Source organism: Bidens hawaiensis, unplaced genomic scaffold, assembly GCF_021521415.1.
Source record: "Bidens hawaiensis isolate Kalapana, Puna unplaced genomic scaffold, B.hawaiensis_p1.1 tig00006635_1, whole genome shotgun sequence".
NCBI classification, from domain to species: Eukaryota; Viridiplantae; Streptophyta; class Magnoliopsida; order Asterales; family Asteraceae; genus Bidens; species Bidens hawaiensis.
In genome coordinates this window covers 222,149-247,409 of record NW_027491449.1, presented here as the reverse complement: position 1 = coordinate 247,409, position 25,261 = coordinate 222,149, and positions in this window count along the sequence as shown.

Genomic DNA, 25,261 nt, shown 5'->3' with positions numbered 1-25,261 from the left:
TTTAGGTTTTTGGGGGGAGAATTCTAGAAAATACAAAAAGAATGTGTTTTCGTTTGTATAGATAAAATCCAAAAACATTAAAATTCCAAAAAAAAAATATTGTGATTTCTGTTCTTTAATGTTTTTCTTTTAAATATTTAGAAAAACCAAAAACATTTTAAAATTTTCGAAAATCCAAAAAGAATGTGATTTATGTTTTTGTACAGAAAAAATTTGAAAATCCAAAAAGAATGTGATTTATGTTTTTGTACAGAAAAATTTTGAAAATCCAAAAAGAATGTGATTTATGTTTTTGTACAGAAAAATTTGAAAAACCAAAAAGAATGTGATTTATGTTTTCAAAAAGATTGTTTATAACAAAATTGAAAAAGACAAAAAAATATTGTGTTTTTGAGTGTTTGTACAGAGAAAATCCAAAAAAAAAAAAAATTTACAGACGTTTTTAGATTATTTTCTCGCTGAAAATTACGTTGGTTATTTAAGTTTATGAAGCATGCTTGCATGTCTTGGTCCTATGATTCACTCGTGAATTGATGGTTAGCCATTTATTTATTAACTTAAGTTAACTGGGGCGATTAAATTTATCTTTTCTTTATTTTATGCTCCTCAAAATTTTGAGTTTTTGAAGCAAAAAGAAAACATGATAGTACATTGATTATCTTGACCCCAAATTCAGCAAAAAGTAAGCCTAAAAGACTGTGTGCTTAATTGCATTGGTGCATTGGTAGGTCTTAAAACAACCCAGTAGAGTAAAGTATGTGATATAAAGATAAAGAAACTGCAAACTGAAAGGGGTGTTAGTCTCTAGCAAAAGTCTCGGTGAGGATGGCAGAAATGTAATAACCAGTCATACTCAAGCCTTATATTTGTTGATCACCCAAAAATCAAATAAAGCAAATAACAAGCGTTAAGATTCTGGACACTGTGAGTCTTTATACGGCTTAACCATCTGGGTATTCATAAGCATGAATATTTCACTCGCCTTCTAGAGCAAACCCAAAGTCATTAAACTTGATCACCGCTGTACTTCGTACAATTTAAATTACTAACTTGATCAAAATCCGCTGTTATCATACAATTGTTCCTCCCTTGCGTGTGTCTTAATACCATTAAGAAACGGACCCCAGGGGATACAATGTATGTAACCCGACAGATGGACTCGTGCATACTCACTCACAGTAAAGGAAACTTGATGCATGGCTCAAATTTCTACAATTGGTATCAAAATTTTGATCAACAATATAATGGTTTAAGTCAAGTTGGGGTGATTTGGCAAAAATCAAATTAAGCTTGAACCGTGATTAGAGGCTGATAGTTTCTGATATTCTGTGCTTTAATTGAACTATTTAATCATATCAAAAATTACTTGAATGTGTGTTATTAGATTTATGTGGACAACAATACCAATGACTGACTTATCGCCAGTCATAATATTGCTGAAATATAAAACTGTGATGGAAGGGCATTTTGGTCAATATGATTCTCTGCTCAAACTCAACAAAAAAAACGGACCGGATATTCTTTTGTAAATACATTCTTTAAATTCTTACAAAATACCAAAAATATTTTCGTCTTCTTTGTACAAAATACTTAAATAATTTTAAGTTATGTTTCGGAAATCTGAAACATTTTTAACGTATCTGGTTGTCGGGATAAAAAGGTTTCTTGATAATTTGATTTATTTATTTATTTAATTCTTTAATTAATTCATTAATTTATTCATTTAATTATTTTAATTTAAAATTAAATAAAAGAGTTTATTTCGCTAAAATCCAATTCGTTATTTATGGATAACGAACTAGGTGATTCTTTAGCGAACTAGCTTCTGGTTCGCTAACCTAATTCGCTTCCGCACTCCGTAACGAATCATCCCTTCGTTATGCATATTTAACGAATCATGACACGAATCATGTCATGATTCGCTACCTTTAATTTAACGAATCAAGTAGCGATTCGCCAACATAAGGTAACGAATTGAGTTAGCGAATGGGCTAATTCGTTAACTTTAAATTACACGAATCGTCTGATTCGTACAAGTTGTACCTAGGGTTATGTGCACTGTTATATAAGACAAGAAAACAAACAGTCTTCCACTGTTCGCCTTCTTTCTTCTTTTTTAAGAAACCTGTTCAAATTCTCTCTGAAATTTTGACTTTCTTGTTTGAAGATTTCAAGGACATATTCGAGTTTCTAAGGTATAGCTGATTATGGCGATATCATTTTCGTCAAAAATGGCTATGTGTTGATAGTTAAATTATGAAATTTTAGGAGTTTAAGGGTTTCTGATATTTTAAAACCCATTTGTGTATAATTTATGTTAATTCATATATGTTTTTGATGTCATTATGATCGGAATCATATTCCGATACCCTTGGTGGGCTTCAATCATGAATTGATTGTTGTTTGCCGGGTTAATTATTGTTTTGTGACATTGGTGTTTACTGTGGGTTCGTCTAACCTATGTACTTAGAGATTTTGAGTCTTAATCTCATTCATCTTCGATTACGACTGTAATTCCGAGTACAACGAGCTCATTAGCGGGATGATTCGACGATAGTTATGGCCTAATTGTTCTTGGGTTCATTTTGTTGACTATCCGTGTTCATCCTAATTTTGACCATTGACTGTATGAAGTCAAAGAAAAAGTCTTATTTATGACCATTCGTTAGTCTTAGCGAATTGGAACTGTTTCGTGTCCAATTCGTTAAGATTTTACACGAACTAGCTTAGCGAATAAGATGTTACACGAATCAGATTTGGATTCGTTTTAAATATAATGAACTGGAATTTAGTTCGTTAAAATTAAATAGTGATTCGCTAGTTTTAGTTCGTTAACGTATTTACTTGATAGCGAATCTCCTGATTCATTATCTTAGTATAACGAATCAGTGTGATTCCTAACGAATGACATTAAATAATAAAAATAAAAAAAATAAAATAAAAAATAAAATAAAATAAAAAATAAAAAAATTGAAATTTTAATATTCATTTATTTTAATTTATAGGATTTAAATAGTCTAAAATATGTAAATAGCTTAATTACACATATTTTTGATTATATATCCTAATATTCGGTTTTATTTATACAGTAACACATGGCTGATCAAGAACAACAAAATCAACCACCACAGGAACAACCTCCACAAGGACAACCACAACAACAAGATCAACAAGCTGAAATGATCTTCTTGCCGTTCGATAAGAAGCACAACATTTGGGCTTATGTTGATCAAGATGTGGCTGATTTGAGAACGTTTGGAGCTATGTTGACTTTCTTACGACGTTCAAAGATACGTTATGCAATTACTGCTAAACCTAATGTGTATCTTAGTATAATCAGGCAGTTTTGGAACACGGCGGAATATGTTGAGGAAAGTAATTGGGTTCGAGCTACAATTAATCAGATTCCTATTACGATTGATGTTGAGGTCATTCGTCGGGTACTTCAATTTGACGATAATGATGATTACCCGATTGAATTTGACAGGACATTGGTTAGGGGTTTATTCACACGTTTGAATTATGGGGGTGATATTCGTAAGTCTATGTTGAACAAGAATGGGTTGTGTCCACCATACAAGTATCTGCTGCATGTTTTACTTCATTGTATGAGTGGACGTCGCGGTGGTTTTGATGAGTGTAGACTAAGTTTGCAATCGGCATTTGTTGCTCTAATCCTGAATAAGCCCTTCAACTATTCAGAACTCATCTTTGATCATCTGAAAGAGCAAGTTCAGCAAACTCTACCGTCAAAGAAGTTCTTGATGTATCCTCGCTTTTTACAGCTAATTATTCAGGATTTGATACCGAATTTGGTGATTGATCGATCGTTGGTGAACGATGTTCTTGATTCGGAACATATGAAAGCTGAAACGGTGCATCGTATGTTAATCTATAGAAAAGACTAGCCACAGGATAAATGGATGATTGGTCATATAATCAATCCGGATTGCGTATGTCCTCCTAATGAGCGCTAGATCCATGATGATTCGGATTCCGAGCGTGAAGGGGGAGAAGGTGGGAACAATGATGGTGGAGATGATGATGGTGACAATGATGATGGTGATGGTGGAGCTGGTGAACGAGCTCTTAAAGAACAACAAGATGCAGTCGATGTTGCTCTAGCTGCCACCATGAAAGCTCAGCTAGAAATAAAACGAAAGGGGAAAGCTATAGCTACTGGTGAACCATCAAAGAAGCCCCGTGTGTCTACTGGGGCTGGGGTAATTATTAGAACTCCACCACCACGTCAATCAACTACTCAAAGCTCGGCGGTGTCGCTAACTACTAGCACTCCGATGCTTACCTTGACGACGACGATGGTGTCACATGAGAGGCTCGGTCTAATCCCTCAAATGACGTTGACCGAGATACCGAGGCCTTCTGCTGTGTTGTCTACAGTGTCTTCCACCACTTCAATGAGACCTCCTCCTCTGCCAACAACTACTCTTCCTCCGCTTAGTGATGTCTCTTTTATGAGGATTACTCAACCTCAAGGACCTGTACAACTAGTTCATCCATCTGTATACAATTTGCAACCAGGTAGTCAAACTGAAGTGCTGCTAAATCTGCTACATCTATATGAAAATCAAATGGCAGCTGACCATCAAACTCAAGAAAGACTCATGGAGAATCAACGTCGAATGATGAGTTATATTACTTTCTGTCAGAAGGAGACTAAGTCGTTACGTACGATTTTTGAGTCTCACGGGGTGAAATTAAAGGAACAAGAAGAGTTGATTTTATAATTAACTTGTAAAGATGATGCCCTCAAGAAAATTAAAAATGACGATGATGATCCTGACGAATCTGATGCAGGAGGTGAGCCTAAACAATCGCATGGTTCATCCTCTGGTGTTGGTGTTAGTGGCGCTGATGATTCAAACAAGCAGATAATTACCTATCAAGATCCAACAGCTGCCAAGCCAATAGAAATGATTGAGGCTACCACGGTGATATTTATGGATGGATCGGGGGTGGTTAGAAGTGTGGTTAACAGAGATGAGATAGAGGTCAGTGAGTTTATTGTTAGATCTTTGACACGGGAGCAGATTTCGATTCTGCTTGGGCTGAATGACGATCAGTTGACTGCTTTAGAGACTGAGCCCGATGTCGAAGTGATCAATGAAGAAGAAATGGAAGTTGATCCGTTATTTATGGATACGGATTTTATTTATGAGAACGAGAAGATTAAAATGGAGGATGTGACAGCTGAAGAGTACCCGGACTTGTATCAACACGCAAACGTTGATTAAGGTGCTCCGGTATTTCACGAAGATGTAATTAAAGAGACTGAGGATGAACTAGAAAAGGTTGTGCAGCGAACAGTTTCTTCACTCAAAGAAGTGACTGATGATGACATAGAAAGATGGTTCAAACGTCAGAAAGTGGGTAAGATTATCAGTGCTTATCGGTATGTAGATTAAGAAAGAAAAGATACCGCTACTGCTTGGATTGAGGCGAATCAGGTGACTACCTTCAAGACTGTTTCTAAGGTACATGGTGATATTGTCTCCTGGCTCTATGATTCAGACCTTAAAGTATGTATAGTCAAGTGGGAAAAGGGTGTCCAGTATTACGAGAGGATAATGGATGTTTTAACTCTACCACGTTGGGATGTACGTACCCTTGCGAGACGTCCATTTATCAATCGTGGGAGTCACCGAACGGCTGAGTGGTTTCGTCAACACTTACTGTTAGAGGTCAATCATGGCTTCAAATTCTTCAAGCCCCAGGTTCCAAGACGTAAGCGCATTGACGAGATTGATCCAAGAACCGGCTGGAAGAAACTTGTCTTGAAAGTGAAGCAGCCAAAGACAATGAAAAAGGTTCCTGTGAAGACAATGCCTCAAGATATTTATCTGTCTTTCAACCGTTGGTACTATGACAATCGTACTGGCGTGGCCGTTATTGTTCGTGGTCGAGGACTGCAGACAGAGCTCATCAAGATAATCGACCCGATGTGGTTGGTTAATTTATCAGAGACAGACAACGACGTGCTATACAAGAAGCAAATTTTGTTTGAACGCCAAGAAGATTACGACCTGGCTATGCAATTCCAACGAGTCGTTCATGTGTGTCACGAACATGGAATTCATAGTTGCAGAGACTGGCAGTCCAAGCGCTTCAAATAAGTTAAAGACAAAGAGCTCAAGACGAGGGGTGTCTGTTAGTGCACGGTTTTGCGTCTGGAGTCTTTGTATTTATCGTTAATGTTTATTTGATAATTAATGTAATATTTAATGTTTATATTTAACTAGTTCGTTAAGATTAAGTCTAGTTCGCTAGGGATGTTAGCGAACTAAGACTAGTTCGTTAAGGTTAAGTCTAGTTCGCTAGGGATGTTAGCGAACTAAGACATTATAATATATTCCCTCCTGATTCGTTAGGGGATGTTAACGAATCAAGGGGTGGTTCGTTATGTTAAGTTATGTATCGAAGGGGAAGCTGGTTCGCTAGGGGATGTTAGCGAACCAGGTCGCCTTCTATATATAGTGAACAACTGTTCACTTGTAAAAAAGTTTGGAGATATAAGTTTATAGAGAAAAATCTTGAGTAATTACTCTCTCTCAAGCTTCATCTTATTATTGATAATATATACATATACATAACATTAAATCAAGGTTAATTATGAGCTAGATCTTTAATAGTGGTAATTGGATAATCTACAGATCTGAGATCTGTTTTATTGTTATCGACTGTTAATCCGGGATCAAACAAAAATTCTTTCAACATGGGAATGATGTGACACTCGTCAATTTCAGGTTAACTCCGTTAATTCGAACTCCGTTAATTCAAATTTAAGATCACACAAACTATAACGCATATCTCATTACATTTAAATTAGGGTTTAAATGACGCATGACAATAACTACACAAGTAGTCTTTCGGAATTTCACCGAAACACACATGAGTCGACTCAAACCGTTGGTGAAAAAACGATAAGTATCATAAAGAAGTTGATAATTATGTGTTACGTTTATGTGCTACTTGGTATTTACTTGCATAACATTGATTCTTGAAGAAAGTAAACTAATTGTGCTAGAATTTAACTAAATGAAAATCTAGGGTGCAAGTTGTAAAATATAATATATTTAACTAATATTTAAACAACTTATTTATCATAAAACCCTAACACTCTCTCTCCCTCTCCTCTCACCCGATGGCAGCCCCCCTCCCCCTTGCTATTGATCGACCAAAGCCGTAAGAACACACCACACACACATACAAGTTTTATTCAAGTTGTTTTGAAGATCCATGAAGCTAACTAGGTAATATAAACACCATATCTAATCCATTCTATCAATTAATTGCATGATTAAACCTATAACCATAAACCCTAAGTTCTCAATATGTTGTCTGTTGATGAATTAGGGTTACATACATGATTGTTAGTCATAGGTTAATTGTATGTTGAGTTTTGATGAAAACTGATGCTTGACAGATTCTTGAATTCGTGTTTAAACGGCTGTAACTCGATGTTAATATTGTATTTGGACGTGATTGTTGATTCTATGATGTGACAGGTCGAGCCTAGTTTCTAAAAAGTCTGAGTTTATAATCTTTTGACACATAAAAGTTTGTTTTTATTATTTTACAAATCTGTTGTGTAAGTCCGATTCGGGAAGCCTGCTGGTAGGCTGTTTTGAGATTAAGATATCTCATAAACGACAAGACCAATGGGGTTTATTCCACTTCTGGAAGTTAATATTTTGAGTTAGAAATATAACCCAATTGGTCTTACATTAATTGGATTTGCCATGTAACAGGAATAACAAATAACATTCTGTGGCGCATGATAATGACTGTTGTGTGTTTACTGTGATGTTTTGATCATTGTGAGAAAACCGTATATGATAAAAATATAATAAAAATATTTTTAGAAACCTAAATCAAGTGTTCTTCTGTGATAAATTTTGGTGACTTATTGGACGTGTATTGATTTATTAAATAGAGTAATCTTGTCGAGTGAAAATATGCCTGGATAAAATAGTTGCTGAATTACTTAAGTTAACATGAAAAGTTTATAGTTGATCGATGTTTGCTATGTGCATGACTTAATTGCCCTTGTGGGAGTTAGTATACTAGTAATGTAAAATAGTAACACTTGAAACAATATTTTTTCACGCATGTAGCTTATCACTAACGTGTTTTTCGAGTCGCACTTATTTCACAAACGAAATATGAAACGTATCTCATGCATAAGATTTATGTGTCGAGTCTAGGGACTCACTCGTACTATAAATACTCAGAAAATCTCATTTTTTTAGATCACTAGTGAGGAGTTTCTGTGACGCACACCTCTCTCGGATCCTTTTTGTTATCTTCTCAAGCAGTGAGTTTCACGGCCCCTTTTACTCTTTTTAATGCTTTTATTTGGGGGGGATAACATACTCCAACGCTTTAGATTTTGTTATTCTTTATATATCACTTGTAAGACTAAGTGGCAAACAAACCAACCAAAGTCCTTCATAACATCGAATCGGTTAATATTCAGATAATAGCGAGTCACTGTTGAGTAGTACTACTGGGTTTGACAAACCCCACCCAACTCTAAACTCGATTGTAGGTCGAGTGGGTGTAATCTTAGCTAACACATTACCATGGTCATGGTTGAAATGGTGGGAAAGCAATTGATAAACAGTCAGCTTCGGTGTCGAACACTTAGTAACGCATGCTTGATAGGTTAGCTACCTATTGATATATAATTGAGTTAACACTATCTGGTAACGCAAACGGAAACTCAAACGCTTTAATTTATTTGTATAAACTTGTGAACTCACCAACCTTTGTGTTGACACTTTTAGTATGTTATTCTCAGGTAGCCTAGGCGGGCGCTCGGTATAGGACATGCATTCTCTAAACACCATTGCTTTAAAAACTTCTTTAATTTTTATCTTGATAACTTGGGTTTTTAAGTTGTCCTGTGTGTCGCAACTTTTTGGTTTACAATTTACTCTTCCGCATTTCATTTAAGACTTGATGTCTTGTTGGTTTTGAAAACTTTAAATATGGTGTTTGATTATAACTAATGATTCTGATCCTGTTAGTTCACACCCTCTGACCGTAAAACTTCGTTAGTGGATTTTTAGGGTGTGACAGATTGGTATCAGAGCCATTGGTTATAGCGAACTAGAAATGCATTCTTACTAGACTATAACCGCAATGACCCATTAGTTATAATTTTATGCACTGCATATATAAATATATATTATATATTTAGTTAATCGTTTTCTTTATCTCTTTACCTCATTCACTCATACGCGCGTAACCCATACACGACTTGTCCTGTAGTGATGTCGACTCTATCATCATCATCCGACCCGGTGTCTCATGCCCCTGAAAAGGAACCGCAACTACCCAACTCATCACCACCCCGAGTAGTCACGGCACTAGAAGCCGCTACACCGAAGAGACATCGCCAATCTGGAGACATGTACGACGACAACGGTAACTGGAGTTGGTACCCGAGTCTGATCGAGCGGTTTGTCTACCGTGAGCAAGTTCCCACACTACCTCTCCTGGGCTATCCTATGTCCTTCAACACACTACTACCCTTAACCCAACCAATGAAGCGCGCTTTCGCAGCTCTCGCCTCCTGTTTGGAGCGTGAAGTTGACATTATGCACTCGATGAGGGCGAATGTTACTGGATTGATAGGGGATGGAGCTGAGGCTAAGAAGAGAATTTCCTATCTGACTGAAGCCACGAAGGAAACTCAAGATGCTCATGTTCAGCTAATGAAGGTAGTAATCAAGATGAAATCAGAGATGATAGACTTGCCGAGAGAAGTTAGGATGCAAGAGGCCATGCATTGGTAGCTCTATCTTAACATGACCGCAGCAGAATTACAAGCCTTACTGAACGATCACGAGGCGGCAGCTCTGGCTGCTCATGTTCAGAATCAGGTCGGGGGCCATGCCGGATTCTGTACCTTCAAGAATTTCCTGGACTGCAAGCCCAATTCGTTTAAGGGCACTGAGGGAGCCATAGGTTTTCTGCGTTGTGCCGAGAAGGCATAGTCAGCTTTTGAGATGTGTAACTATCCACCAGATAGCAGGGTCAAGTTTGCTGCTGGAAAACTGCAAGTTTCCGCCCTCACCTGGTGAAACTCTAATGTGCAGATTCTTGGGTTCGAATTGGAAAATTCTATGAATTGGGAGAATTCAAGAACATGAGGCGAGAAGAGTATTGTCCTAGAGAGGAAATCTCGAAGCTGGAATCGGAATTTTAGGCATTAAAAATGGTGGGTTCTGAGATTGAAGCCTACACCACCCGTTCCAACGAACTGGCGGTGATGTATCCGCGAATGGTAGATCCGCCAAGTAAGAGAATTGAGATGCATATTGATGGTTTGGCACCACAGATTCAGGGTATGGTGACGTCTTCTAAACTAACCACTATTCAGCAAGCGATCCGAATAGCCCACAAGCTGACGGATCAAGCAGTGGCACAAGGTGCGTTACTACCTTGAGGTTCAACCTCTAAAACCCATGACAACTCAAGCACTGACAACAACAACAACTCTGGGAATGGAAAGAGGAAATTTGACAACACCAGGTCCTCATCATCGAACCCTCCACAGCAACAACACCACCGTAGACCCGAACTCACTCGGAACTTCAATAATCAGGGTTCCAACAACAACAACAACAACAGTGGCGGACAGGGTTCGAGTGGCTAAGTTGGAAAGTACCCAAAGTGAAACAAGTGCAACTATCACCATGCTGGCCCATGTGACCGTATCAAGTGTTTGCGACGCTGTAAATTGGGTCATCAGGCCAAGGACTCTAGGGGAGACCTAGTGGGTAAGGTTGCTCCTAAACAGCCTATAACAATGAAAGGGTGCTTTGAGTGTTGTCAGGAGGGTCACTTCAGGAAGGATTGTACAAAACTGAAGCAGAATGAGAGCAATGGAAGCAATAATAGTAACGGAAGTGGTAGTAAAGGTAGACCTTTCGTCATTGGATCGGGCGAGGTCCGCAGCAATCCGAATGTGGTTACCGGTAAGTTCCCTGTGAACGACTATTTTGCTTCTATTTTGTTTGACACTGGAGCTGATAGGAGTTTTGTATCGAAAGCCTTTAGTAAACTCTTAGACTTAACTCCAACCCCGTTAGATGCTAAGTTTCCTGTTGAATTAGCTGACGGTATGTCTATATAAACAACTCATGTACTAGCAGGTTGTAAGTCGAAACTGTCAGGTCATAGTTTCGGTATCGATCTCATACCCTTTACGCTTGGTAGTTTCGACGTTGTTGTCGGCATGGACTGGGTATCCGAAAATAGAGCTAAGATTATATGCCATGACAAGATTGTTCATATCACTACTCCTTCCGGCGAAATCATCTCGATACAGGGCGGGAAGAGCGGCATGACAACCAGCATCATCACCCTCATGAAGGAACAGAAATATTTACGAAAGGGTCATCCGGCGATTTTAACTCACATTATTGAGAAACCCACAGAAGAGAAGTGGATCGAAGATATACCTATTGTGAGAGATTTTCCCGAAGTCTTCCCGGATGATTTTCCAGGACTCCCACCTATTCGACAAGTCGAGTTCCAAATCGACTTAGCCCCCTGTGCCGCACCCATAGCACGAGCCCCGTATCGGCTCGCATCGGCGGAGCTTCAGGAGTTGTCCACCCAACTACAAGACTTGTTGGATAAAGGTTTCATCCGACCCAGCTCATCACCATGGGGAGCCCCTGTCCTATTTGTCCGAAAGAAGGACGGGACTTTCCGCATGTGCATCAACTACCGGGAGCTAAACAAGGTGACGGTCAAGAACCGTTATCCCCTACCCCGAATTGATGATCTTTTCGACTAGCTTCAAGGATCGAGTTACTAATCGAAGATCGATTTGAGATCTGGTTACCATCAATTGAGAGTGCGCGAAGAGGACATTTCAAAGACGACATTCAGAACTCGGTACGGTCACTATGAGTTTTCGGTTATGCCTTTTGGCTTAACCAACGCACCAGCCGTATTCATGGACCTCATGAACCGAGTATGCAAGGCGTACCTCGACAATTTTGTTATCGTTTTCATAGATGATATTCTCGTCTAATCCAAGAACAAGGTCGATCATGAAGAACACATGAGGTTAATTTTGGAATTGCTAAAGAAGGAACAATTGTACGCAAAGCTTTCGAAATGCGAATTTTGGCTTCGCGAGGTTCACTTCTTAGGACATGTGATCAATGAGAGTGGTATCCATGTCGATCCAGGCAAGGTGGAGGCCATCAAAAACTAAGAAGCACCTAAGACTCCGACTGAGGTGCGACAATTCCTAGGACTGGCTAGCTACTACCGACGTTTCATCGAGGGATTTTCAAAGATAGCTCAACCCCTCACCGCACTGACACACAAGGGTACTAAGTAAAATTGGGGTGACGCGCAGGAGTCTGCCTTCCAACTGTTGAAAACCAAACTCTGTAGCGCACCTATCCTAGCCCTCCCCGAGGGAACGGAAAATTTTGAGGTGCATTATGACGCATCGATACAGGGTCTCGGTTGGTTGTTAATGCAACTCGAGAAGGTTGTAGCCTATGCTTCTCGACAACTACGGATCCACGAGAAGAAATATACGACCCATGACTTGGAACTCGGAGCTGTGGTGTTTACTCTTAAGATATGGAGGCATTACTTGTACGCTACCAAGTTTACCATTTACACCGACCACAAGAGTCTCCAGCATATCTACGATCAGAAGGAGCTGAACATGCGACAGCGTCGTTGGGTCGAGCTACTTAAGGATTATGATTGTGCCATAAATTACCACCATGGTAAGGCCAATGTAGTGGCCGATGCTATCAGCAGAAAAGAAACCGATAAGCCTAGACGAGTGCGAGCATTACAACTCACGATTCGTGATGCTCAACTCGAAGCTTTGAAAGACGATAACCTCCCATCATAACTTATGCGGGGCATGGAAAAGCAGCTTGAAACCAAATAGGACGGGGTCCGATATTTCGAAAATCGGATTTGGGTCCCTCGATACGGAGACTTGAGAAATCTGGTGATGGACGAAACACACAAATCCCGATACTCCATTCACCCTGGCTCAGATAAAATGTACCATGACCTAAAGGCACTTTGTTGGTGGCCAAACATGAAAGCCGACATTGCCACCTACGTGAGCAAATGTTTGACTTGTGCTAGAGTCAAGGTGGAGTATCAGAAACCGTCCGGATTGTTACAGCAACCGGAACTCCCAACGTGGAAACGGGAACACATTTCCATGGACTTCATCACGGGATTACCCAAAACACCGACGGGATGTGATACCATCTAGGTGATCGTTGACCGGTTGACTAAGTCTGCGCATTTCTTAGCGATCAAGGAATTGGACAAAATGGAAAGACTGACTCGCATCTACATGAAAGAAGTAGTGTCCAGACACAGAGTGCCTTTCTCAATCATATCAGATCGAGATTCTCGCTTCACTTAGCACATTTGGAAGTCACTACAGAGTGCACTCGGCACCCGCCTTGATATGAGTACAGCATACCATCCTCAAACAGATGGGCAAAGTGAACGCACCATTCAGACCTTGGAATACATGTTGCGTGCATGCGTGTTGGATTTTGGAAAAAGTTGGGAACCTCACTTGCCCTTGGTAGAGTTTTCGTATAATAAAAGCTACCACGCAAGCATTAAAGTAGTGCCCTTAGAAGCGTTGTACGGACGAAAGTGTCGATCATCTCTTTGCTGGGCAAAAGTGGGTGATAGCCAAATCACAGGCCCAGAACTAGTGCTCGAAACCTAAGAAAAGATTGTCCAAATCCGAAGTCGCATGGCAGCAGCACAAGATCGTCAAAAGAGTTACGCCGACAAGCGCCGAAAACCTCTGGAATTCCAAGTGGATGACAAGGTTTTGCTGAAATTCTCACCTTTGAAAGGTGTAGTTCGCTTTGGAAAGAAAAACAAACTCAACCCACGATATGTTGGCCCATACCGGACAACTGAACGTATTGGTCCGGTAGCGTACCGATTGGACTTACCAACGGAACTCAGTGGCATACATAACGTTTTCCATGTACCCAACTTGAAGAAATGCCTTTCTGATGAAACACAAGAAGTTCCTTTGGGCGAGTTGCAAGTTGATGAACAGTTATGCTTCATCGAAAAACCAGTCGAATTTTTTGATTGGGAAACCAAAACACTCAAACACAGCCAGATTCCTATCGTTAAAGTTTGTTGGAACTCAAGACGTGGACCAGAGTTTACGTGGGAACGTGAGGATCAAATGATGAAAAAGCATCCTCACCTTTTCGAAGGGCTAACCAAACACCGAAAACCATGAAAGCCGACAAACCGTCAGAATACACCAGAGGTATGAATTAAATTTCATGACGAAATTTCTTTCTACGGGGGGGTGATGCGACAAACTGAAAATTTTTGCCTTTTCAAACACCCATCGCGACTTGACACAAATTTTCAGGACTAAAATTCTTTCAACATAGGAATGATGTGACACTCGTCAATTTCAGGTTAACTCCGTTAATCCGAACTTCGTTAATTCAAACTTAAGATCACACGAACTGTAACGCATATCTCATTACATTTAAATTAGGGTTTAAATGACGCATGACAATCACTACACAAGTAGTCTTTCGGAATTTCACCGAAACACATACGAGTCGACTCAAACCGTTGGTGAAAAAACGATAAATATCATAAAGAAGTTGATAATTATGTGTTACGTTTATGTGCTACTTGGTATTTACTTGCATAACATTGATTCTTGAAGAAAGTAAACTAATTGTGCTAAAATTTAACTAAATGAAAATCTAGGGTGCAAGTTGTAACATATAATATATTTAACTAATACTTAAACAACTTATTTATCATAAAACCCTAACACTCTCTCTCCCTCTCCTCTCACCCGACGGCAGCCCCCCTCCCCCTTGCTCTTGATCGACCAAAGCCATAAGAACACACCACACACACACAAGTATTATTCAAGTTGTTTTGAAGATCCAAGAAGCTAACTAGGTAATATAAACACCATATCTAATCCATTCTATCAATTAATTGCATGATTAAACCTATAATCATAAACCCTAAGTTCTAAATATGTTGTCTGTTGATGAATTAGGGTTACATGCATGATTGTTAGTCATAGGTTAATTGTATGTTGAGTTTTGATGAAAACTGATGCTTGACAGATTCTTGAATTCGTGTTTAAACGGCTGTAACTTGATGTTAATATTGTATTTGGACGTGATTATTGATTCTATTATGTAGTAGGTCGAGCTTATTTTCTAAAAAGTCTTAGTTTGTAATTTTTAGACGCATAAAATTTTGTTTTTATTATTTTACAAATCTGTTGTGCAAGTCAGATTCGGGAAGCCTGCTGGTAAGCTGTTTTGAGATTACAATATCTCATAAACGACAAGACCAATGGGGTTTATTCCACTTCTGGAAGTTAATATTTTGAATTAGAAATCTAACCCAATTGGTCTTGCATTAATTGGATTTTCTATGTAACGGGAATAACAAATAAAATTCTGTTGTGGATGATAATGACTGTTGTGTGTTTACTGTGATGTTTTGATCATTGTGAGAAACCGTATATGATAAAAATATAATAAAAATAGTTTTAGAAACATAACTCAAGTTTGCTTCTGTAATGATTTTTTGTGATTTATTGGACGTGTATTGATTTATTAAATAAAGTAATCTTGTCGAGTGAAAATCTGTCAGGATAAAATAGCTGCTGAATTACTTAAGTTAACATGAAAAGTGTATAGTTGATTGATGTTTGCTATGTGCATGACTTAATTGCCCTTGTGGGAGTTAGTTTACTAGTAATGTAAAATAGTAACACTTGAAACAATATTTGTTCACGCATGTAGCTTATCACCAACGTGTTTGTCGAGTCGCACTTACTTCACAAACGAAATACGAAACCTATCTCATGCATAAGTTTTATGTGTTGAGCCTAGGGACTCACTCGTAGTATAAATACTTAGAAAATCTCATTTTTGTTTTAGAGCACTAGTGAGGAGTTTCTGTGACGCACACCTCTCTCGGATCCTTTTTGTTATCTTCGCAAGCAGTGAGTTTCACGGCCCCTTTTACTCTTTTTAACGCTTTTATTAGTGGGGGGTAACATACTCCCACGCTTTAGATTTTGTTAGTCTTTATATATCGCTTGTAAGACTAAGTGGCAAGCAAACCAACCAAAGTCCTTCATAACATCGAACCGGTTAATATTTGGATATTAGCGAGTCACTGTTGAGTAGTACTACTGGGTTTAACAAACCCCACCCAACTCTAAACTCGACTGTAGGTCGAGTGGGTGTAATCTTGGCTAACACATTACCATGGTCGTGGTTAACATGGTGGCAAGGCAATTGATAAATAGTCAGCTTTTGTGTCAAACACTTAGTAACGCATGCTTGATAGGTTAGCTACCTATTGATATATAATAGAGTTAACACTATCTGGTAACGCAAACGGAAACGCAAACGCTTTAATTATTTGTATAAACTTGTGAACTCACCAACCTTTGTGTTGACACTTTTAGTATGCTATTCTCAGGTAGCCGAGGCGGGCGCGCGGTATAGGACATGCATTCGCTAAACACCATTGCTTTTAAAAACTTCTTTATTTTTTATCTTGATAACTTGGGTTTTTAAGTCGTCCTGTGTGGCTCAACTTTTTGGTTTACAATTTACACTTCCGCATTTCATTTAAGACTTGATGTCTTGTTGGTTTTGAAAACATTAAATATGGTGTTTGATTATAACTAATGATTCCGATCCTGTTAGTTCACACCCTCTGATGGTAAAACTCCGTTAGTGGATTTTGAGGGTGTGACAATGAGGTTGCAGAAGCTTTCTTCAATTACCAATCCGATGTGACTGCATCACCATATCTAGACCCGAAGAACCATTTTGACGTAGTCATGATGGGGTACTGTGATCCGCCACCCCGCTACGGATATCCCAATGACATCCCTCAGTCACAGGAGGAGCATCTAGATCGAGCCTTGCATGAAACGGATGAATTAAGAAAGAAGATAGCTGTAGATGGGAAGAAAAAGAAGAAGATAGGAGAAGCGCTTCTTCGAAAATGCAACAAGTTAACCAAGGTGGTGAAAAAGTTCATGAAAGATTGAAGAGAAGATGGTGAAGAACGTGAAGAAGTTGTGTGTGTGTTTAATTTAATCTGTGTTATGTGTAATAAGAATAGGTACATATGTATATCAAGTAAAAGATATACATATGAAGTTGTAAAAATAAATATATATATCATGTTATGATATATAATGTGAAATAAATAAATATGTGTGTTTAAGAAAAGAATTTGTTTAATTTCATATTTAAAGAAAAGATTGAAAATAAAAAGATAATGTCTCAATCGAGCAATAATCATGAGGCTTCTTGAAAAGAAGCCGACAAAAGAAAAGAGAAAGAACATGAAAAAGAACAAAATGAGAAATTCCAGATAAATATATGAATCAAATACAAAATATGATAAAAGATGTGGTTAGAGAAGAATCCGAGGCTAGATCACAATCTAGGAAATCTAGGAAATCACAACCTGTTGAACCCTCTTGAAAATCTGTCAATAAACCTCATCCTAGACCTTCTCATGTGGAAGAAAGTGTTCATGAGTCAAACACCGATGGCGTAGTTAGACAAGAATTCAAAAGGCTGAAAATTGGAGGGTGTTCATATAAGGACTTTAAATACTTTGGACCGAAAGAGTTTTATGGTGATAAGGGAGCCATTACGACTGTGAGATGGCTCAAGGAGATGGAATCAATTGTAATCATAAGCAAATGTTATGATCATGAAAAGATTCAATATTCCGCTCAGATGTTTAAAGGAGAAGCATTGGAAGGGTGGAACACGATGATCATGAGCAAAGGACGACAAGTGCTTTATGATCTGTCTTGGGAAGAATTCAAGGAAATGTTAATGGCGAAGTTCTGTCCGATGCATGAGACTGACCAAATTCAAACCAAATTTCTGAATCACAAAGTCATTGGAACGAATCTTCGTGAGTACAACACCAAATTCCATGAATATTGTCGCTTGGTTCCCCAACTGGTTACTCCTGAGTCCAGCAAAGTGACACGTTATATATGGGGATTACCGCGAGAAATTCACAACATGGTGAGGTCTCACTTACCACAAACCACCGACTCCGCGATGGAATTGGCTGGTTATTTGATGGGTGGAATGATCCGCAACAAGGAAGAGGACAAGAAAGTCGTAACAACGCACGCCTCAAGAAGAATGGAAGGAAGCAATCGATTTAAGGGCAAGGGCATAAATCAACAAACTAGATTTAACTCAAATGCTACGCCATGTAGAACATGTAAAATATATCACAAAGGACGATGAAACTACGCTCTGTCTTCCACAACCAAAGTCTGTGAATCGTGTCATAGACCCGGCCACGCTATGGCTGATTGTTGGAAGAAAAAGATGACTTGCTATAACTGCAAGGAGCTGGGGCATCTAAGCTTTGAATGCCCCAAGATCAAACCCGCGACTGGTGGTGCGGGTGGAAGTGGTCAAAAGAATGAAACCAAGAAAGGCAACGCAAGATTCTTTGTTTTCGATACCAAGAAAGCGGCCGACATAACGGAAACCATCACCGGTACTTTCCTAGTTAACAACACATATGCTAGAGTCTTGTTTGATTCGGGTGCCAATTTAAGTTTTGTAGATTATAAATTTTATAGTCCATTAAACGAACCTTTAATCAAACTTAATAAAACTCTAAGCGTCGAGACCGCTAGTGGTGAAATTGTTAAAATCTCCAAAGCTCTAGAAAACGGAAGAATTCTATTAGCTGGTTATGTTCTGCCTATTCAATTGTTACATATGACTCTTGCTGGTTTTGATATTGTACTGGGTATGGATTGGTTATCCGACAACCATGCGCGTATCCTTTGCAATACCAAGATCGTTGAACTTCGAGACCCTGATAAACGAACCATCCGAATTGAATGGGATAAAGACGCTGGCCAAGTTAGCCTAATCTCCATGATAAAGGCAAACAAATGTTTGAATCAAGGATGCTTAGCATTCATGGCCTACGTTACCGAAAAATGTAAACCCAAAGAAATCAACGATGTTCCTATTGTTTCCGAATTTTCCGATGTATTTCTCGACGAACTTCTTGGAATCCCTCCCGATCTTGAAGTAGAGTTTAGGATCGATCTTATCCCCGGTATGGATCCGATCGCTATGGCACCATATTGTCTCGCTCAGACTGAAATGAAAGAACTAAAGAAAAAAATCGACGAGCTTCTTGAGAAAGGCTTTATAAGACCAAGTTCATCACCATGGGGAGCGCCAATTATTTCGTCAAGAAGAAAGATGGATCAATGCTCATGTGTATCGATTACCGAGCTCTCAACAAAGTCACAATCAAGAATCGCTATCCACTCCCTCGAATCGATGATCTTTTTGACCAACTTCAAGGCGCAAGCTTCTTTTCCAAAATCGATCTTCGTTCCGGTTATCATCAACTCAAAGTTCAATCCGAAGATATTCCGAAAACCTCATTCCGAACAAGGTATGGACATTGTGAGTTCACGATCATGCCGTTTAGACTTACTAATGCTCCAGCCGCATTTATGGATATGATGAATCGAATCTGCAAACCTTACTTAGATAAATTTGTTATCGTATTCATCGACGACATACTTATTTATTCTAAGTCAAAGGTTGATCATGAAATATACCTCCGAACCTTGCTTGAAATTCTTAGAACCGAGAAGTTGTATGCTAAGTTTTCGAAATACGAATTCTGGCTTCCTGAAGTACAATTTCTTGGACACATCATCAACGTCAACAGTATTCAAGTCGATCCCGCTAAGATTGAAGCTATCTCTAAGTGGGAAATTCCAAAGTCGCCAACCGAGATTCTAAGTTTCTTAGGATTGGTCGGCTATTACCGTAGGTTCATAGAAAACTTTTACCGAATTACTGTTCCCTTAACTTTTTTGACTCGTAAGAATATCAAGTATGAATGGGGAGCAAAACAACAAGAGGAATTTGATATACTTAAACAAAAACTCACCCAAGCACCTATACTGGCCTTGCCAGAAGGTACTGACGATTTTGTAGTCTTTAGTGACGCGTCTCATTCCGGTTTGGGATGTGTACTAATGCAACGCAAGAAATTGATAGCTTATGCCTCTCGTCAACTCAAGGTGCACAAAAAGAACTACACAACTCACGATCTAGAGTTAGGCGCGATAATTTTTGCGTTAAAGATATGGAGGCACTATCTCTATGGACTCAAGTTTATCGTGTACACCGATCATAAAAGTTTGAAACACATATTTGAGAAAAAAGATCTTAACATGCGACAACGATGATGGATGGAAACTCTCAACGACTACGACTGCGAGATCGTTTATCATGAAGGCAAAGCCAACGTTGTGGCCGATGCCCTAAGTCGTAAGGAGCATGAAAAGTCAAAAAGAGTCCGAGCGTTAAGAGTAGAACTCCAAATAGATCTCATTGAGCAAATCAAATCCGCCCAAACTCAAGAGATCAATGAAAACAAGATTTCCGATGAAAAATGCAACGGCGCCATTGACTCGCTAGTCAAAGGTGACGATGGTATCCTTAGAATGGGAAACCGAATTTGGGTACCAGTCGTTGGGAACTTGTGTGAGAAAATTTTGAATGAAGCTCATAAGTCCAAATACATGATGCACCCCGGTAGTGACAATATGTATCAAAACCTAAAGCCTAACTAGTGGTAGAATGGAATGAAAAAGGACATCGCTTCGCATGTTGCGAAATGTTTAACTTGTTTGAAAGTCAAGGATGAACACCAAAAGCCTTCAGGATTCCTTCAACAACCCGAGCTTCCCGTGTGGAAATGGGAGTTAATAACTATGGACTTTATCACGAAGCTCCCGAAAACGACTCGACAACATAATGCTATATGGGTTATCGTAGATCGATTAACAAAGTCCGCACACTTCATACCCATTAATAAATCATATTCAATGGATAGATTAGCGCGTATCTATGTGAACAACATCGTTGCTTTGCATGGAGTACTGCTATCTATAATTTCTGATCGAGACAGTTGTTTCACGTCTCATTTCTAGAATAGCTTCCAACAAGTGTTAGGTACCAAGCTAAACCTTAGCACCGCCTATCATCCACAAACTGATGGGCAAAGCGAAAGGACGATTAAACATTGGAAGATATGCTCCGCGCTTCTGTGATAGACTTAGGTGGAAGTTGGGATGACCACTTACCCCTAATGGAATTCTCGTATAACAATAGTTATCACACGAGTTTTCAAGCCGCACCATTCGAGGCGTTATATGGTCGAAAATGTAGAACGCCCGTGTGTTGGTCTGAAACTGGAGACAATCAATTATCTGGATCCGAGATAGTCCAAGAAACCCCCGACCAAGTTCTGCAAATCCGCGAACGACTTAAGACGGCACGTGACCCCCAAAAGAGTTAGATATCCGTCGTAAGCCATTTGAATTCAAGGTTGGTGACAAGGTTCTTTTGAAAGTCTCTCCATGAAAAGGCGTAATTCGTTTCGGCAAGAAAGGAAAGCTAAGTCCTCGATTCATTGGACCCTTCGAGGTACTTGAACGAATTGGTACTGTTGCATACCGATTGAGACTACCCGAGGAAATTCAAGGGATACACGATGTATTCCATGTATCGAATATGCGTAAATGTTTAGCTGATGAATCTCTTTCAATTCCTCTAAAAGACATCGAAATAAATGAAAACTTAAAATTCGTATAACGTCCAATTCAAATAGAAGATTCGAAAACAAAGAAATTGAAAAGAAGAACATTGAAAATCGTAAAAGTAAAATGGGATTCTTGAAGGGGACCCGAGTATACATGGGAACTCGAATCTGAAATGAAGAAGAAATACCCCCACTTATTCTCGTGAAGCAATCTCGAGAACAAAATTTATTTCAAGGTGAGGAGGATGTAACATCACGGAAATTTCGAGCCAAAAATGTCAAACTTCCAAAGTCAAGGGACCAAATTTGCCAAATTCAAAACTCTAAGGTTGAAAATGAAAATTCTGATTCTTTGGCCCATCGCGATACGCGACGGCCTTAGAATCAAGGTCTACGCGATGACCTGTCTGACACAATGTGACACGTGTGCCACGTGGAAGACGGTGGCACAGTGTGTCGCCACGTGGCAACACGTCCGCCACATGTCGCCACGTGTCAGCACGTGGCACCACGCCTGCCACGTGTCGCAACGTGGCAGGTCTACATGGTGACTCAAGGAGCCTACGTCACGATACGTGACGGGCTCAGCCAGAGGGCCATCGCGTATCGCGATGGGCCCCCCAAATTGCCTATAAATAGTAAGCTCCGGGTTTGATCCATTCATACCTCAAAACACACATACTACTCTCTCTCTAACATCTCTCAAACCTTGGGAAGCGTGCCCTCGATCCATCTCGAAATCTTGCCCTGTTTCCTCGATAAGCGTACCCTCATCTCCTCGATAATCGTGCCACCTCTCCATCGACGACATATTAAGAAAATATGATCACCCCGACGTCCCGACAAATTGTCTCGTAAAGCGTGCCGACATAGGAGAAATATTGAAGTACGTCGTTGCCGAAGTAAAGTGTTGATCAAGAAAGAGTTGAAAAAGAGTAAAAGACGTTGAAGTGCTGCTCGAGTGTAGGGTTTTATAAGCCGACAAAGGTAGGCATGATGTCCTAATAAAATAATAATAAAATATTATAAAAGGCTTAATACCTTAAGTCGAGGTTATACTCGATACCTCGATAAATAAAAAGAAATATATAACAAAGAAAAGAAAGAAAAAGAAAAGAAAAGTGTTGGTGCATAATGTCAGTAGTTCAGTATCTCGTGTTTTGTATGTGTCTGTAATCGTGTTAGATTGTTTGTTTTGGTATTGAATATTGTTTTACACAAGTTCGCCTGGGATGTAGGCGAACTTGGAGATAAGCGAAGTTATGACAACTTCGCCTAGTATGTTAGGCGAAGTTGTCGAGGTCTATTTAAACCTCACTTCGGCTTATTTCAAAAAGTAGGTTTTTACCGAACGTGTATTGGTGATTATTGATATCACGTGTTGAAGTGTTGCAATACAATCGTGTTTATTAGTATTGTGACGTGTGTTTGTTTATCGGTTCAACTTATTATCTATCTTACGCTCGTATCGTATTACGTGGGGATTCCTCACCCTCGTGTTACGAGATACTCCTGTGTAGATCCGGCTGGGAACCTACAATTGGTATCAGAGCCATTTGCTCGTGATTGTGTGGTTCGGGATTATCACACGGGTGTAAATATCGTTCCGTTCGACTATTCGCAGAACAAGTTTACGTTGAAATACCTAGTTTTTGTGTCTTACCCATCTCCCACCATCAAATATACCCCAAAACACCTTCGCATACCTCGCAATACATCCAATTAAAACCTGCAAAACCTTGTGTTCATCAGGCGAAGTTGCCGTCATCTTACGTAGGGTTTAAGCGAACTTATAAGGTTTAAGCGAAGTTAAGCCCAAGCGAAGTTAAGCCGAAGCGAAGTTAAGCCCAAGCAAAGTTAAGTCCAAGCGAAGTTAAGCCCAAGCGAAGTTATAATAACTTCGCTATTTGGTCACTGTTTAAAAATATATATATATATATATATACTTTCTTTGTATTTCGAGTCGTGTTTCTTCCAACTATGACTTCAATAAATATTACAGAACTGGTAAAAATGGAGGTTGAAGCCGGTTCAGCAACTAAAGCTCCAAAAATGCTTAAGGGTACCGATTTCGTTGCTTGGAAAGATCGATTTGAACAGTATGTGAAGTATCAAGATGCTAAGATGTGGGTTTGCATTCAAGACGGATACATTCCACCAACATCCTTGTTTGAAGGTCGTGAACAAATTAAGAAGTACAGTAAGATGGAAGAGGAGGAAAAGAAAATGTATGAGGCAGAGAGTAAAGCTCATGCAGCAATAACAATGGCTCTTCCACAAGAGATTCTTCATACCTTCAAGAAGTACAAAACTGCTAGAGAGCTATGGGAAGCACTAGAAAATAGATATGAAGGTAATGTGGGGATACGTGCTTCCAAGACAAAGCTGCTAAAAACCCAATTCTCTGTATTCAAGTATTTGAAAAATGAATCACTTGACGATATCATCACAAGATATTATCACTTGATGACCGAACTAAGTAATTACTCCATTGAATACAAGGAAGAAGAGATAGTAGAGAAACTTCTTGATGCTCTTCCACCGAAATGGGAAATGTACACGGTTATGATGAGAGAGGATAAAGACTTTGCCAAGATTGATTTGGAAACAGCGGTCAATAAATTACGAAATTTTGAACTTAATATGGTTCGGAAGGAGACACCAACTGATCAGGTTCAGGATCCGGGAATGTATGGTGCGAAAGTCACTCCAAGCTCAAGTTCAAAATCAGAATCCTCTGCCTACTACTCAAAGGGAGAATCAAACTCAGCTCGGGATGGTCATGTGATTCTCAATATGGATGGCGACGTATGTTTCGTAGCTGGAGGTAGTAATCCTTCAAAACCTCAAGCCACAACTGGAAATTTCTCGTCAAATGTTCCAAGCTACAACTACTCACAGATGCCCATGAGTGTTAAATCAGCTGAACAGCAGTTTTCTCTTTATGCATCCTTCATTGCATCTTATGAGAACTACATCAAAGGTAAAATAGTCGACCCTGCAACTTTGGATGAAGACTATGATCAGATCGATGCTGATGATTTGGAAGAGATGGACCTACAGTGGCAGATGACTATGATAGTAAGAAGGGTAAAGAGATTCATGAAGAAAACGGGTAGAAAGTTCGTTGGAGAAAGACCAGGGTTTGATAAATCAAAGGTTCGATGTTACAACTGTCAACAAAATGCTCACTTTGCTAAGGAATGTACAAATGATAGAGTTGAACGAAGTCAGAACAGGCCTGCACAACAGAATGGGGAGGTAGTGAGAATAGGGCTATGGTATCTAGACAGAATGGTGGATACAACTGGAATATACAAGTTGAGGAAGTGTTCGAACATGCTAATTTGGTAAACATCGAAACTGGAGGAAGTGTGAGGGAGACGGGAGAAAATCAAGCATATATGGCAGAAGTGAATGATCAGCTCTCTGAGGTAAGTTCTGAACTTCATTGTGAACAATGTGAAAATCTGTCTGAACAATTGAAAACAATAACTGATCAGTTTGTTAGTTTGGACACACAATTTAAAACCTTAAAAGAAGA